This window comes from Apostichopus japonicus, chromosome 22, assembly GCF_037975245.1.
Source record: "Apostichopus japonicus isolate 1M-3 chromosome 22, ASM3797524v1, whole genome shotgun sequence".
Classification (NCBI taxonomy): Eukaryota; Metazoa; Echinodermata; class Holothuroidea; order Aspidochirotida; family Stichopodidae; genus Apostichopus; species Apostichopus japonicus.
In genome coordinates this window covers 10,701,258-10,715,762 of record NC_092582.1, presented here as the reverse complement: position 1 = coordinate 10,715,762, position 14,505 = coordinate 10,701,258, and the positions used below count along the sequence as shown (strand labels likewise).

Genomic DNA, 14,505 nt, shown 5'->3' with positions numbered 1-14,505 from the left:
CATACCTCAGAAATACAAATATGCGGACCGCAACACCGCCACCGAAATAGACAATGAATACACAAGTCTAGCTGACAAATTAAAAATAGGTAAGGAGCAGCAATGGACTCGTAATAGTTAACGTTTATTACAATATATATATCTATAATATATATATATAGATATAGATAAATATATTTCTATAATATATCTATATATATATATATATATCTATAGATATATATATATAGATATATATATATATATTTATATATATATTTATATATATATATATATATATATATATATATATATAGATATATTATAGATATATATATATAAACATATTAGACACTGGTTTTCGTAGGTGGGAATATACAAATGTATGGACCGGGCAGCTGTCAGCAGTGCAGGAGGAAGCACATACAAATCACTTTCACCCACATAGGGCCCCGCTAGTAACGTAGTAAATACACATGATGTTGAGGAATCTGCGCGCAACTAATAAATCAGCATCATTTCGAGCGTGAGCAAATATGATTTATTTGTCTCTGGTTGAAAGGTTAGCAGAGCTTGTCGCAAAACAAGTTTTGAAGGTCGTCACGAAAAATAAGTTTCAAGGTTGAGCCTGAACTTAAGAAGTGTTTCAAAGTTACTTGTTAGGCTCACTTTATTGTAAGTTGGGCCCACTATTAGTATCTGTCAAATGCAAGTCGGGTCTCCAGCGTAACGTTGCAGCATTAAATCGCTCCTCGTGATTATTTCAGATTTCAGAGAGCTATTTGGCAATGATATAGTGTGAGTTTACAGTATTAAACTGTTTACCTATTTTAGCCATGTATATCCTACCATGCAGTCACACAGTGTCTGTATAATGTCTTCTTTCTCTGTCATTAGGCATTCTTTCTGCTTTCAGTCTTCCCTCAAGCACTAGTAGCAGCCTTGGAATTTTGAACTTCTTTGGCCATTAATTCCTATTTTAATAGTAAACAAACAAAACACACTGTTGATTCTTCATAGTTTCAACTTACCAAATATAGTTTCTGTGATTCAACTAATGCCATTCCATGCTGACCAAATGATTGTAAAATAAAAGTACTAACAAGTTATTAAATTGTTTGTTAACAGGTGTTGGACTTCTGAAAATGTTTATGATTCTTATGCGGTCAAATAAAATGTCCTACACATAGACACACAATATTGCTCAACCAATTGCTGAATACTAGTCGGCATGATAAAAGGGTCTGTGGTAGTATACACCTATTAAATGCCCCAATACTAGTGTTTACACGGGTCCAAAAATCGGGAACCGGGTACCCAAGAGCCGTTACCCGTCGGGTATCCGGGTACCCGGAAAAAAATTGTTTTACCCTCGAGTATCACAATTTTCAAGAAATGACATATTGGATGCCATAATAAATGAATCATATTCTCTACTGACAATGTTTTCATGTTCAAAAACGTAGGTGTAAGATAAGGTATAAAACCTTCCTCAATAATTTCTATTTGCTATTGTTTCTTTCATTAACTTGTTAATAACTTCATATAATTAACATTACTACTAACATCGCACTGCCGTCGCGGCTTTTGCTTGCTCTCCACGTCTATTGATCTCACCATATAAATATCCAATTTAGCTCGTAAACAGTTGTTACTACTACTATCTATTAGGCAGGTCCAGGGTTCGCATTAGCCGCGAGATTGTGCGATTCGCACAATTTGATCGCATTTGGAATAAACGATTAGTAAACACTTTAACAGCCACTTGCGATTATTATTTTTTAGTTATCCCGTCTATAATCCGTAAACATCTCATAAAATTCCTTGTCAGCCTTTCCTTCCATGAAATAAACGAATGAATAAATAATAATTTCTTCCACATGGTAGCCAAACACCACACCACACTGAGTCAATGAGAAATCTAGCTAGGCCTAACCATCTGTTTATTCGCTGAAATTGTGACGCAGTTATAAGATATCCATGGAGTACTTTCGTTATTGCTGTTATCTTCGACACATGGTAGCCTAACACCACACTAAGTCAATGGGAAATCTGCCTAACCATCGATTTGCGATTTTTTTTTTAATTTTTTTATATCACACTACGGAGGATGCGGGTAATAAATTAGGAACCGGGTAGTATGGCGTCGGGCGGGTACCCGGATAACCCGTGCAAACACTACCCAATACACACTAAATCAAAAAGTAATGTGATCCCCTAATCTATTTAGCTCTCACAAGCTAAATGCAACCAATAACTGGATAGCTGACAAGTTGGCCATTCATAGCACCCTCAATTTTCTATATCATAACCATGCAGATTGCTTGTTTACTATGAGAGACTGAAGTTTTCCTCACTTGTAAACAAACCTCTTTACTCAGCAGAAATCAATTTCTGTATGCTGTTCCAGGGAAGCCTAAATTGGTCTAAACTTACCTCAACTGACCAAATTTTTGTATCACTTGTACTCTCTTTCATGCTCCTTAACATCCCTGCCAAGAAAACACCAGACACTAATTGATAACATATCAAGAAATTTGTTCTCCTGTTGCTTTTTCTGAATGAGAACACTTGTGGTGGATTGATGTAAATGCTAATATGAGTATGCCATCTTAACTAAAAATTGAAATTTTTAGACTCCACATTAAACCTCTTTTAATGATTGTTTGAGAAGTTGTGACTTACACCCACGGACGTGGCTAGAAGGGGGGGTGGGTGTGGGGGGTGTCTCACCCCCCGAACTTGATAAAACTGACGATAGTTGGAAAATTGGAGTGCGACAGCTGGAATTTCTGACTGTCGCACCACAGTTTATCTAGGCCTATTCATATATTCCTGTGATTGTGAATGACCTAAAAATTGAAATTTTCGGTCAAAATTGGCCTTTTATCAGTCATATTTACCATGTTTCCTTGCCACTTTCATAAATTGTATCTCGCGATTCTTATACTCCACCACACAAAACTTGGTATGATTTTTAATACTCCAAAAAACATGCCTAATAGAACTACCGTCATAGGCGTAGGGGCCCAATATGATTTGGGGGGGGGGGGCTGATCTGGGAAAATATAACCTAAATTGTTCGAGTTTCGCGTGTTACACATGTCAATGTGCATATCATATAGGCATGCACGGGTTTTTACATCGCATGCCAATAACATACAATCATATGCTGTGTAATTATTACCATTCCATATTGGTTAGAATTATTGGGGAAGTCAATACAATATTTATGGTAATAATAATATCAGTTTAACCATTGAAAAACACATTGCAAATTATCTTTCTTTCAGTAGGTAAAAAACATTTGGTTGGGGGAGGCTAATAACTTTGTGAAGTGAGCGCCTTTGTGGCACCTATTACTCTTGCAAACTTAGATATGAAGAATTTGTGGGACTTGGCTTAAAGGTTGTGTTTGGATGCATTCTCTGAAGATAGAAAGGTACTGTAAGCTCTGGCCCATCTACAAAGGTTTAAACCAAGAAGCAAACCTGGCAAGAATCCTTCAGAACTAAACATTGCACGGCAGTCAGGCTTGCATCAGATGTAGATCGGTTCAAGTGCAGCTCATAGAATGCTCAGCAGCATCTCTCTTCCAAGTCCCGCTGTCAGTACACTACAAAAGTCAGCCAACCAGTTTGGACCTGCAATAGAAGAAATGAATGAAAATGATATATCAGAAAAGGGGTGTATAAAGAAGACACTGCAACTGCATGGCCTCTCAAAAGACTCTCCAATTTTTGCAGAATATGATCGTCAATATCATACGTGTCTGCTTAATGCAAAAAGTAAGACTCCATTTGTTCGTGCAAGCCAATACAGAGATGTAATTGTTGAGAATGTTCAGTAAAGATGCCAATGTCAAAGATGAACAGAATGGTGGAAAGATTTGTGCATCCAAATTACTTACTGGTAAGAACCCACTAAAGGAGAAGTGCCTAACAACTGATGCTGATGGCAAGGCATGTAAAGGGTTCACTGGTACAATGGCTGCAGCTACTCATTCTGAAACAGAGAACCATATGCTGTTAGACCAAGTTCACCTACTCAAGTCACTCCGCTGGGCACTGGCTAAAGCAGTACTCTCCTCTGATATGTTACCTGCACAAACTGTGACTAGGAAGCACTTGATACAAAAGTGCATTGCAGAGGACTTGACCTGCCTTGTACTGGCAGAGGTGACTACTTGCAGGAATTAAAGCCCTCAAATACGACCACTGCAAAGTTATGAAGGCTTTATCAACATGTTAAGACTGCCTTGCAAAGTGCTACATTGGAAATCATTCACATTGCCCGAAGCATTCATTTGTATGCAAGAGGGGCAGGAAGTACACATTTCCATTCATGCCAAATGCTACAAAGAGATCTCTGCTAATATCCCACACTGATAGCACACAACTACAGTACTGATTTCGCTTAACTCCCGTTGCAAAAAAATCAACGATCGATAAAAAAGGTTGAAAATCGATAAAAAAAAATTGAAAATCGATAAAAAACAAATAATTTCATTAAGATTTAGACTACTGCGGGCACGGTTGTCAACTTAGTTTCAACGAAATTTCCACGAAAGTTATCGCGATCAACAACGGCAAAGGCAATTCTAGACATATCAAGGTTGTGACCTACGTTGAATCCTTAGTGTAACTACAGCCGTTTTCAGACTATACCAGAAGTGGCTGAGGAATATTACAAATGTTACAAAAGTTTGATTGTATATAAGACAGAGTAAGTTCTGTACTAGGTGTTTGAAAAATTATTTGGCTAGGATAATAAAAAACTGGTCTTGGTCGATCGTAACAAGTACTTAAGTTAAAGGCTAGTATTAAACTAAGATAAGTTTAAGTAACTCACCAATGAACGCAGCGTCAGAAAAACAAGAAATAAAAAAAAAATTTACACAATGAAACAGTCGTAGCTGGATATCAAAGAGATCTTTTTTTCCAATAAATTCCTGTGTTACTTGACGTACTACAGTACCGTTTACCGCACTCACTTTCAAACCAAAAAATCTCCCCCCGGCTTCAATGCACGCAAAATAAAAAACATCCTGTTATTTTCCCCCTAACCCAGCTACTGTAAGTTGCCCGCGAATGCAGACGAACTGCCCTGGTAATTAAGGTCGCAGCCTGGGTCTGGGCCACCTACAGTATGCTGCTTACATGTGCATTCCCTACCCTGGATATCTCCAGCGACCAAACTTTTTTGAGAGGCCTAGTCCAATCATAAACCTGGCTTTGTCAATTCACGCCTACCATCTGTTAATTAGCATAGTATTTATCTTCGTGGGGGGTTTAGCACTGCAGAACCTTTGGCTGGCTTACTCTAGAAGCAAACATTATTTTGCCCCTACTATTCATAATGGAATGGAAACCTGTGGAAAATGAATATATTTTCATTGCTTATTTGAGTATTGTATATTGGGAAGAGCTGATCAAACATTACTGGGGAGGGCTTTCAACTGGCCTGACGGCATGTAAATTTAATTTAATGAGAAGGGGGTTTTTATGAGTCTCCCGGTATGTGTCACATGAGAAGTAAATGTTTTGTTTTTCGATTTTATCATCATTTTTCAAGTGGAACAGCTCATAAAATCATATCAATCAAATATCCTTCCTTAGTTTTACTAATCAGGAATGTTTGACAAGGCATGCAATGCATCGTTCGAAAATGTAATTTTAAACTAGAATTGAAAATGAACGACATAAAACAATATCTGTGAAGCGTGTGAAGCACAACTTTGAATATTCGTTGTGAAAGAAAACATAATGAACAATGTTTACTGCGTAAATAAATGTTGCGGAACTGGTATAGAGAAATTACGTACTGCAGCTTACATCAGAGAAGCTCATAAATGACACAGGTAGATAGAGCGCATCAAAATTCTGTTTAGGAAATCCCTACACAGCTGACAAAAGTTGATATCTCCTTCCGTTTTCGAGTTATAGGCGATTTTGTGTTTTTGCGATATGGCTTTAAGTATATTTTCATTCAGTAAAGTCGTTTTTTTTGGTGTGTTATAAGGGTGTGACCTAACGGATATTTCACTAACCATTTAACTGAATAACCTGCCGGTAGGTTAAACTTTTAAACGCTGTTTCCCAGGCTTGGGGCGATTACATCTGAATGTAATCGATTACGATTACTTGAGAATGTATGATTACGATTACAGCCTAAAGTTGAAGTAATCGATTACAATTACGATTACATTGCAATGTAATCGTGATTACAATCATGATTACATTGTGGTTACTTCCACAATCCTCTGCATATCTGTTTTATATAACTCTCTGCTGGGAAATAGGGCAATGAAATAGGGCAAAGGAAGGGCATTTACAGTATATATGGACAAAATTGTGGGAGTACATCTACAATTCCTACCAGGCATTACACATTTATGCCTTAACATGTTTAAGATGTGTAACCCATAAGTCCAGTAAAAAATACAATTTAAACAGACAAAGAGTTAACAGACAAATACTAAAGTAAAACAAATGAAGATTTTCATGCAACACTGTATTTTGTAAACTAATAACTTCTGCATAGCAGCAAAACTAAAAACTCTGTTACATTATAACACCAAAATAAAACTAAACAGCTTTGAAATTGGGCATTCCACAGTACATGCTAGAGAATTCTAGAAGCAGGAACACTTCTTTGGTCACACTAAAAGCTAATTTAGTAAGAATTAGTTTTAATCATTTCTACTAATTTTGCCCTTCTCATTCAAATTTCACTGTAATCATAAATGTAATACGATTACGATTACTTTGCCCTTGTAATCGATTACGATTACTTTGTAATTTTCACAAAAGTAATCGATTACGATTACGATTACTTCAAAAAATGTAATCGATTGTAATCGATTACGATTACTGATTGCGATTACCCCAAGCCTGCTGTTTCCCGATTGCGGCTTTTTCGACGTAATGTCACTCAACTTTTAATGAAAATATGACATTATGAGTACAATAATTAAGGGTTTTTTTTTCAAAAAAGTAGCAATTCAGGCAACAAGACAACGATCAATGTATGTAAATTACTAATTACGCCCAATAATATTGCGAACATTACGTGTAATAATTGATGAAAAGAATAACAGTATAACACACCTGATCAGTATATCGTGGTCTTCAGAAGTTCAGATCACTGAATTTATATAACTCGGCCTTCGGCAACATCGTAACTTTTGAAGAAAAAAAACAATATATTTGTCTATCTATCACAAGATTTTAAACAAAAACTCGCCTAACTTAGCAAACTTACCCACCTTTCCTGCTTACTCATTAAAAGTCATGTTTAGAAAACAAATTATGCACGCACGTGTTTTGCGATGGGTTGTAGCAGCCTCCGATTTCATTTTCTTTCTCTTGTGTCACATACATGATACAGTACTTTACATTTGATACAAAAGTTTCTTCAACAACAGCTTCCCAAAATTGGTGTCGCAATAGGTTAAATTTTAACCGTGCAGTGCAGTACCATTCATAATTTGCATATTACACCAAAATTTACACTCGGCGTCCAGATGGCAGAAGAATGTATCGTCATGTTCAATGTGTTGTGTCGTTCCCATGGTGCGATGAACTTGGGCAAGTTCAAATGTCAATGACCTACTTATGTTCTATGACCAATGTCAGTGGGAATTATGTGTGTAAAAACTTTTTTCCACGTGTTATATATATATAGAAGTTTTACGTAAGCGGAGCGAATTTTGGGGCGGCTCGTTGATTGTGAGGAAGCACTTATCTAAGCATCAATATTTGTGAAAAATATCGTGAGGTTTATCATTTTCATTCATATTCTTTTATGTTTGCTGCAATCCCGCCCGCAATGCATGCACAGTATAATACCATGTGTGGAAAAAAAGGCTGTATACGTGCGGACCTGAGAGAGCCAACTGGCCTTGTGTTGTTAATGTTATTACGATACTTTCTAGAACGACCATTTGCGTCTTTTGGCGTCGACATATTTTCACACGGGATTTCACCATGCCATTGATCGGTGTACACGGGTGATATATGTCGCAAATATAAACTGAGAAAACGAATTGACGACACTATCATGAGCTTGTGACTATTGGCCTACTACTATAGTTATATTGAACACATTATTCATGCCTAAAACATCGTTTTTCTATTTTTTATTGATAGTTTGCAGTACATTACTCAGTTCTTTACATACTTTTAAATAATTTTCATGTTTAAAATGTATTTGATTTTTTTTTTTTTGATTTTTCGTTTATACGGTTTGTGATTTTCTAAACGGATAGTGCATTTGCGGCCGGTTAAACAGTTAATCGTTGAAACAGTCACACCCTTAATGTGTTATCTTGTTCGGAAATGATCCGAAATGAAAGTAATAACTGTTAAGTTTTTCCACTTCTGGTATAAAATTATTCCATCAAAGTTAACCTGATTAACATGTCTCATGCCAAATCTATATTAAACAAAATAGAAAAAAAATAAAAAGAGAAAACGCATTTTTGAAAAATGGAAGCGTCCTAGCAGAATGGGCGGGGCATCTTTATTTTGCTTCAAGTAACATGTTTTCGCTCGGAAACAAAGTTTCATACTTCAACTCTAATAAAAAAACAAATTTACATCTCTTAAGAATAACTATTTTTCGCAATCTGCAAGTAAACCAAGTTTATTTATGTCCATTCATTGTTATTTTAATGGTTAAACAGCACTCCAACTTATCTGGAAGGGTGCCTCGTGGTACATAGCTTGTACTGCAACCTCCAAGATAGCCTGGCAAAGTTAAGACTTATGTCACTGTGTTTGGGGTTCAGTCAGAAAACGTCCCCCATCAGTTTTACTACATGTTTCTTTGAGTGTTACTACTCATGCAAGCCTGAGAATGCTTTTGTAAATATTCTTGCTTTCAAACGACTGTACCAAAGTCTAATTGATACTAATAAACGAAGTTACGCGTTTTCCGACGTTTCGCTTTACCACATATTGACCTTCTATTTCGTTTAAAAAAGAATTTCAACGCATCGTTGAAAATTCCACGTAGGAAATGACTGAGATCACCAATCGTTAAAATTCGTGGAATTTCGATAAAAATCGGCAAATTTCGATAAAAAACGAAGAAATTTGTTTATTTTCCTTTTAACAAATTTCAACGAGAGTTAAGCGAAATCAGTACTGTAAATGAAATACCTGAGACACCCACCTGCAGCAAACGTTTATGGTCCACTCAGTTTCAGACTTCCACTCAAAAAGCAGAGGTAGTCAATAATGCTTTCGAGTTTCCAATCCAAAACATAGCACAAACATTTCACGCAACAGTCAGTACAGGGACCACAGTGCCACAAACATTACAAATAAAGGGCCTGAAGAGTCCATAGCCAGGAAGATGGAAGCTGCAGGATTAGAGGTGAGCTCAAATAGTCCATGTATCCAGACTCTGAAACAGATGCAAAGGAAACAACAGTATGATAGACTATATAAGAGAGACAGAGCATACAGAAGGAGGAGAGCACAACTCAGAGAGAGAGAGAGTACAAGCTACATGGTAGAACTAAAACATAAACCAGTCCAGTGATTGATGACATATCAAAAAAGATGTCTCCTGTTGCTTTTTGGCACTTTTTCTGAAGAAGCACACTTGGTGCGGATTGATATAGAAGCTAATAGGAGTATGCCAGCTTAAGTAACAGTTGACATTTCTAAAATCCACTTTAAACCTCTTTTTATGATAATTTCAGAAGTAATGACTTATTAATCATTTTTGTTTATCTCTGTCTATTGTGTGAATCTTCATATGGTGTCTCACACATGTTGTACAGTCTATATGAATAATACAGTACTGAACTTTAAACAAGTGAGTTCCCAATGGTTGACATATTCCCTAGTGTGATTAGAAGTCATTCCATCAGCATGGCTGGCATCTACTGCATGTCTAAATTGTGCTTGGGTCCACAGAATGTGTTTTAAGCACAGTCCCTCAGTTGGTGCTACTTACCCCCTCTGGTGGAAACTTGACGCAAGTTGGCCTTCTTCCCTCTGAAAATGTGATCACTCCCTGTATCAAGTAAACTCTGGCCCTAAAATTAAAGAGAAAAGTTACTTGTTACTTTGGCACTGCTTTTCAAAGGTATTTTGTCAGATTTTGTTGCGAAAACTACTCAGGGGAGCTATGTACTAGCTGTGACCAGATCTAGAATGAGGCGCTGTTCAAGCAACATTCCTAAATCGTTGTAGTAGATCATATTGACTAGTTTCTCAGTGTAAGTCTTGTCTTGTATCATTCTATGTGCAGCTATTCAACTGCTTAGACTTCCAATAAATGCTTATAAGCATTTAAGCATTTGTATACAAACAAACTAGTGAATAGGTCACTGGAATTTTGTTGAACTTTGAGGATAAAAAACTGATTATTATTATGAAGAATGGGTGTTATGTACCTCACAACTGATGCTGATGGCAAGGCATGTAATGGGTTCAGTAGAACAATGGCTGCAGCTTATCATTCTGATGTAGTACACCTAAACAGGTCTCTCTACAGAGCACTGACTAAAGCAGTACTCTCCTCTGATATATGACAAAATCTACAGTAAACAGGTTAGTAAATTTGCAAGTCTTATTAAGGGCCTGTCACAGTGCTATGATGGCTCACAGAGACACAAGCAATGGATGTGACACCTCCACACATAGGCTGTTGTGGCATATGTGGGAGATGTGAAATGATTTGGTACTTAAAAGTTAATTTCTTTGCACAATACTTTGAAGAGCAGATGCTGGAATGTGGCTCTTCTCTTAGCTGCCAGGGATAGCATTGTGCGGATAATGCCATATGCTGGTGCCCCTGGCATACTGATGGTGCAGGCACCTGTCCACATCCTGCATCCCTTTGTGTAACTTGCTGGGGCTGATGTATATTTTGCCACTTTTGCATTTATTTCATCAGCCCATGCCATCCAATCTTAGTCTGACATTGTGAAGGTGTGAGCTTTCCAGTTACAAATGTGTTACTGTATATAGGCCTATCCTTATTCTGATTGCAGTCTGGGTCTCAATAAAACTGATTCTTACACCACATATATTACGTTGTAATGTATGCATTTAAATTCTGACTGTTGCTTTTTGCTCTGCTAGGTACACAGTATTAGTGCTGATAGTCGACTCTTACTTTTGTAGTTGATTAATCGCATCTAGCTCTTCTCGCGATACTCGGTTACAGTTATGGCATCATCACTGTCATTTCTACATTGCAGAAATATATACAGTCAAACAAATCTTTTTCCATGGTGCTTCTGTCCCTATTTGTTCTTTCAAGTCTTAATGTGTGATGTCTAATTCATGTTAAAACATCTACCAAACAAAAACTGTCAACAAATTTCAATATTCAACATTTCTTAAAATCCTTCAAAGTAAATCAAAAACTTTGGAATGGATCTACAAGGCTACTACAACTACTAGCACTAATCACAGCAAAAAAATGAATAGATGCAACACCCTGTAGCGGTGTGATGATTACTATGCAAGAGTTTTCTGTAGAAGGACGTTCACCTTCCAGGCTAGGCTTTAGCCTAGTGTGATAGCACGCACATATTATGACACATTGAAATGAAACTTCACCGCAATCGACACACTCTATCAGACATATGATACATGTGAACCACTGGCCAGAAATGAAATATACTGTAAACATGCATGTTTGAAGAAATTACAAATTCTTTGGCAATCATTAAAGATTAATAAATTTGGGAATTTGCAATTATGCGCAATGATGAAACATTGCTAGGACTAAATGTTGCACTGCAGAACAATCGTATTACTAACAAGTAAACGCATGAATCTAACCTGAACAGGTGCTTGCTGATTTTTAACATAGCACAGTTCTAGTGTAGCATTGTAAGAACCTGTGTTTGCAATATTTGCTGACAAACTGCTTAAGTGTTGTTTTTGATAGGTTAGGCTATTTTTCAATAGCAGATTGTGTGTAGTGCTAGCTTTAGTCCAGTAATCGCAACTTAGGTTTTGAGAGCGATTAATCAAACTTCCAAAGTGTAATCGCGACTACTGGCGATTAATCGATCACGACTATCAGCACTACACTGTATAAAAGTAGACTACTCACCAGATGTACAACTTCAGTTCCTCAGGTTTTACTTGTTGTTCAATAGCTTAACATTGAAACTAGTGGCTCCTTATACCATCCTTTACTTGTACTACTACACATCTCAATAACACACAGATCAAAACAACAGACACAGGTAGTACATTGGTCTCTACAGGCCATGAACATGTTCTTCCAGTCTAATTATTACTTCATCAGTGCATTTTTGGGCACATGCCATGGTGTACCAATGTGTTGTTACTTCCGTGTCAATCTCGTGCCACATTGCGATATTTTGGTGATTTTTCACAAAATTTGCCCCCAAATCACTCAAGCGTAAAATGATGAGACCTTTTTGTCATATTCCGTGATTACATATCATAACCAATACCCTTAGCTATACTTAAGGCTCATAGAGTCTAAAATGGCAATTTTCAAATTCTTACTTATTATGGCCACGACACGAAAATTTCAACATCCTGTATTTTTGGGATCCATCTAAGCATGTTCTCTAGAACATATATCGACCACTCTGCCAATTAGAAACTTGATTTTTCCCTTCGAAATTTTTTTTCGTAATCTCATGACCTAATGTGACAACATTTTAGGAACACGATTTGCTCTCGCTGTTTCCTCCGAACATATATCATACCTACACTCTGACAAGTGTACATTAATACACAAAACAATCGATAACAAGTCAGCACGAATTCAAATCTAAATTTCCCGTGGAATGTCAGATTTAGAACCAAATGTGGCAACCGAAGTTCAAAGTGATAGTGGTTCTTCACCAGGCAGTGAAATTGTACTAGAATTGGAGTGCCCTTTCTAATATTCGAAGCAGAGAGTGAAGGCGATGATCATGCCAATATTGAACCAAATGTTGAGGGTGGACCTGAGGTGTTACTGTTAGGATATAGACAGAACTATTACAAGGAGCATACAACGTGGTAAGAATTTAGTAATAAAGCAAACAAAATCCAGTCCATTTTGTGCATGTGTGGTTGGAATTCGCGGAACTGCCTTAACCATATTGTGAGCTGTGTTATGGTGACTTACAACCATAGAATCATTACAACCCATATGTACTGTGTGTTGGCTATGTATTCATACATGTTCAGTATGGTGCGTAGTAGTAGTAGTAGTGGTGGTTACATACTGAAAGTTTGGCTCGGGACGTAAGCTGCATTATGCAGCCATGCTAGGTAGGCATATGTGTCATTTTATACTCATTATTACTAGGCTAGTACTTAGGCCTGGAGTTTTGCAAATCAATTGTCTGAACAAAAGAGTGTTTCATGAAATATGGAAGGTGTAAATTCACAACAAATGTAACCATAACTGTACATTGTATCCCTGCTTGTTATTGTGGACATCATGGGCCAACATTCATACATTTTGAACTTTCAATAATTTTTTTTAGGCAGTACAGATACATAGCCTACGGTGAACAGGTTCAAAGGTGCTGGGGGTTCCTAGCAAGACACGTCAGGGTTGTGCTACCATCATGTGCAGTCCAAAGAATCAGAAGTGAGTTTCCAGCCAATGGTCATTTCACTGGATTCAAGATGCCAGGAGAAAACTCAATTGTATAGGAAGCCTTGGTTGAGAAATCCCTCACCTTTTCTATTCTACGATTGTGTTGGATTATCAATCCTTCAGGGTTCCCTCAGTGTTGATATATTAAAATTCAAGACTTTTAATTAAGGATGAAATGGTTATTTTCCAGATCCAGCATCAACAATGAAAGAAAAGGCATGCTTTGAAGCATTTAGACACATGTATTGGCGTGACCGTGATGTCATATAATATGTGCATCAGTGAACGGGCATTGACCTTTTTAGGAGCATTTCCTCCCAGACATGTTGGCTTTGTACCTTTAATCTGGAAGCCAAAATATCCATATCTCCAATGATATTTGACAGAAAGTTATAATAAAGACCAATGGAGGCAGCAGAACTCTTGAATGTTTAGACTTTGTTTCTTCAGCAGCAGGTGGTTTGTTTTACAATCTTTCTCCAGAAACTCAGTAGTACACCCTGTTAATGGTCTTCGATTGTTTTAATGCGTGTGATGCTGTGTTTCCCTTTACGTGTCAGTGTTGTATGTGTCGTCGTGCGTGGGTAACATTTACAGGTATGCATGTGAGTTGCGTCGTGCAGTATTTCTTGGTTTAAATTACCCTTTATTCTATTTGCTTTTGGTTTATTCTAATTAATTTATCACATTCATTTGAACCTCAAGTTTCTTTATCATGACTGTGCAGACTTTTTGTTTCCTATGAGAGCTTGAAATTTTCTTCACTTGTAAACAAACCTCTTTTCTCAGCAGTAAACAATGTTCATATGCTGCTCCAGGGAGACCTAAAGTGGTCTAAACTTGCCTCAACTGACCCAATCTGTGTACCACTTGTACTTCCATTCATGCTCCATTACAGCCAAACCAAGAAAACCAGATCCT

At 37.2% G+C, this 14,505-nt stretch overlaps 2 protein-coding genes across 23 annotated transcripts in view; one reads left to right on the top strand and one right to left on the bottom strand.

Annotated features, from left to right (window-relative positions):
• Positions 1 to 14,505, top strand: part of LOC139963602 (gamma-adducin-like) — a 294,340-nt gene that overhangs the window by 39,994 nt on the left and 239,841 nt on the right. The gene's annotated exons all lie outside the window — the stretch shown is intronic.
• The window catches only part of LOC139963599 (BRISC complex subunit Abraxas 2-like), a 36,196-nt gene that overhangs the window by 18,022 nt on the left and 3,669 nt on the right, over positions 1 to 14,505 (bottom strand). For 8 of the 21 annotated variants that reach the window (XR_011791606.1, XM_071964493.1, XM_071964499.1 and 5 more), the window contains 6 exons: positions 9,949 to 10,030; positions 9,157 to 9,390; positions 7,089 to 7,162; positions 3,890 to 3,984; positions 3,471 to 3,623; positions 829 to 953 (listed from right to left, as the gene is read on the bottom strand). The gene's annotated coding sequence lies outside the window, so the exon portion shown is untranslated. The other 13 variants (XM_071964500.1, XR_011791609.1, XM_071964506.1 and 10 more) reach the window with 13 other exon arrangements.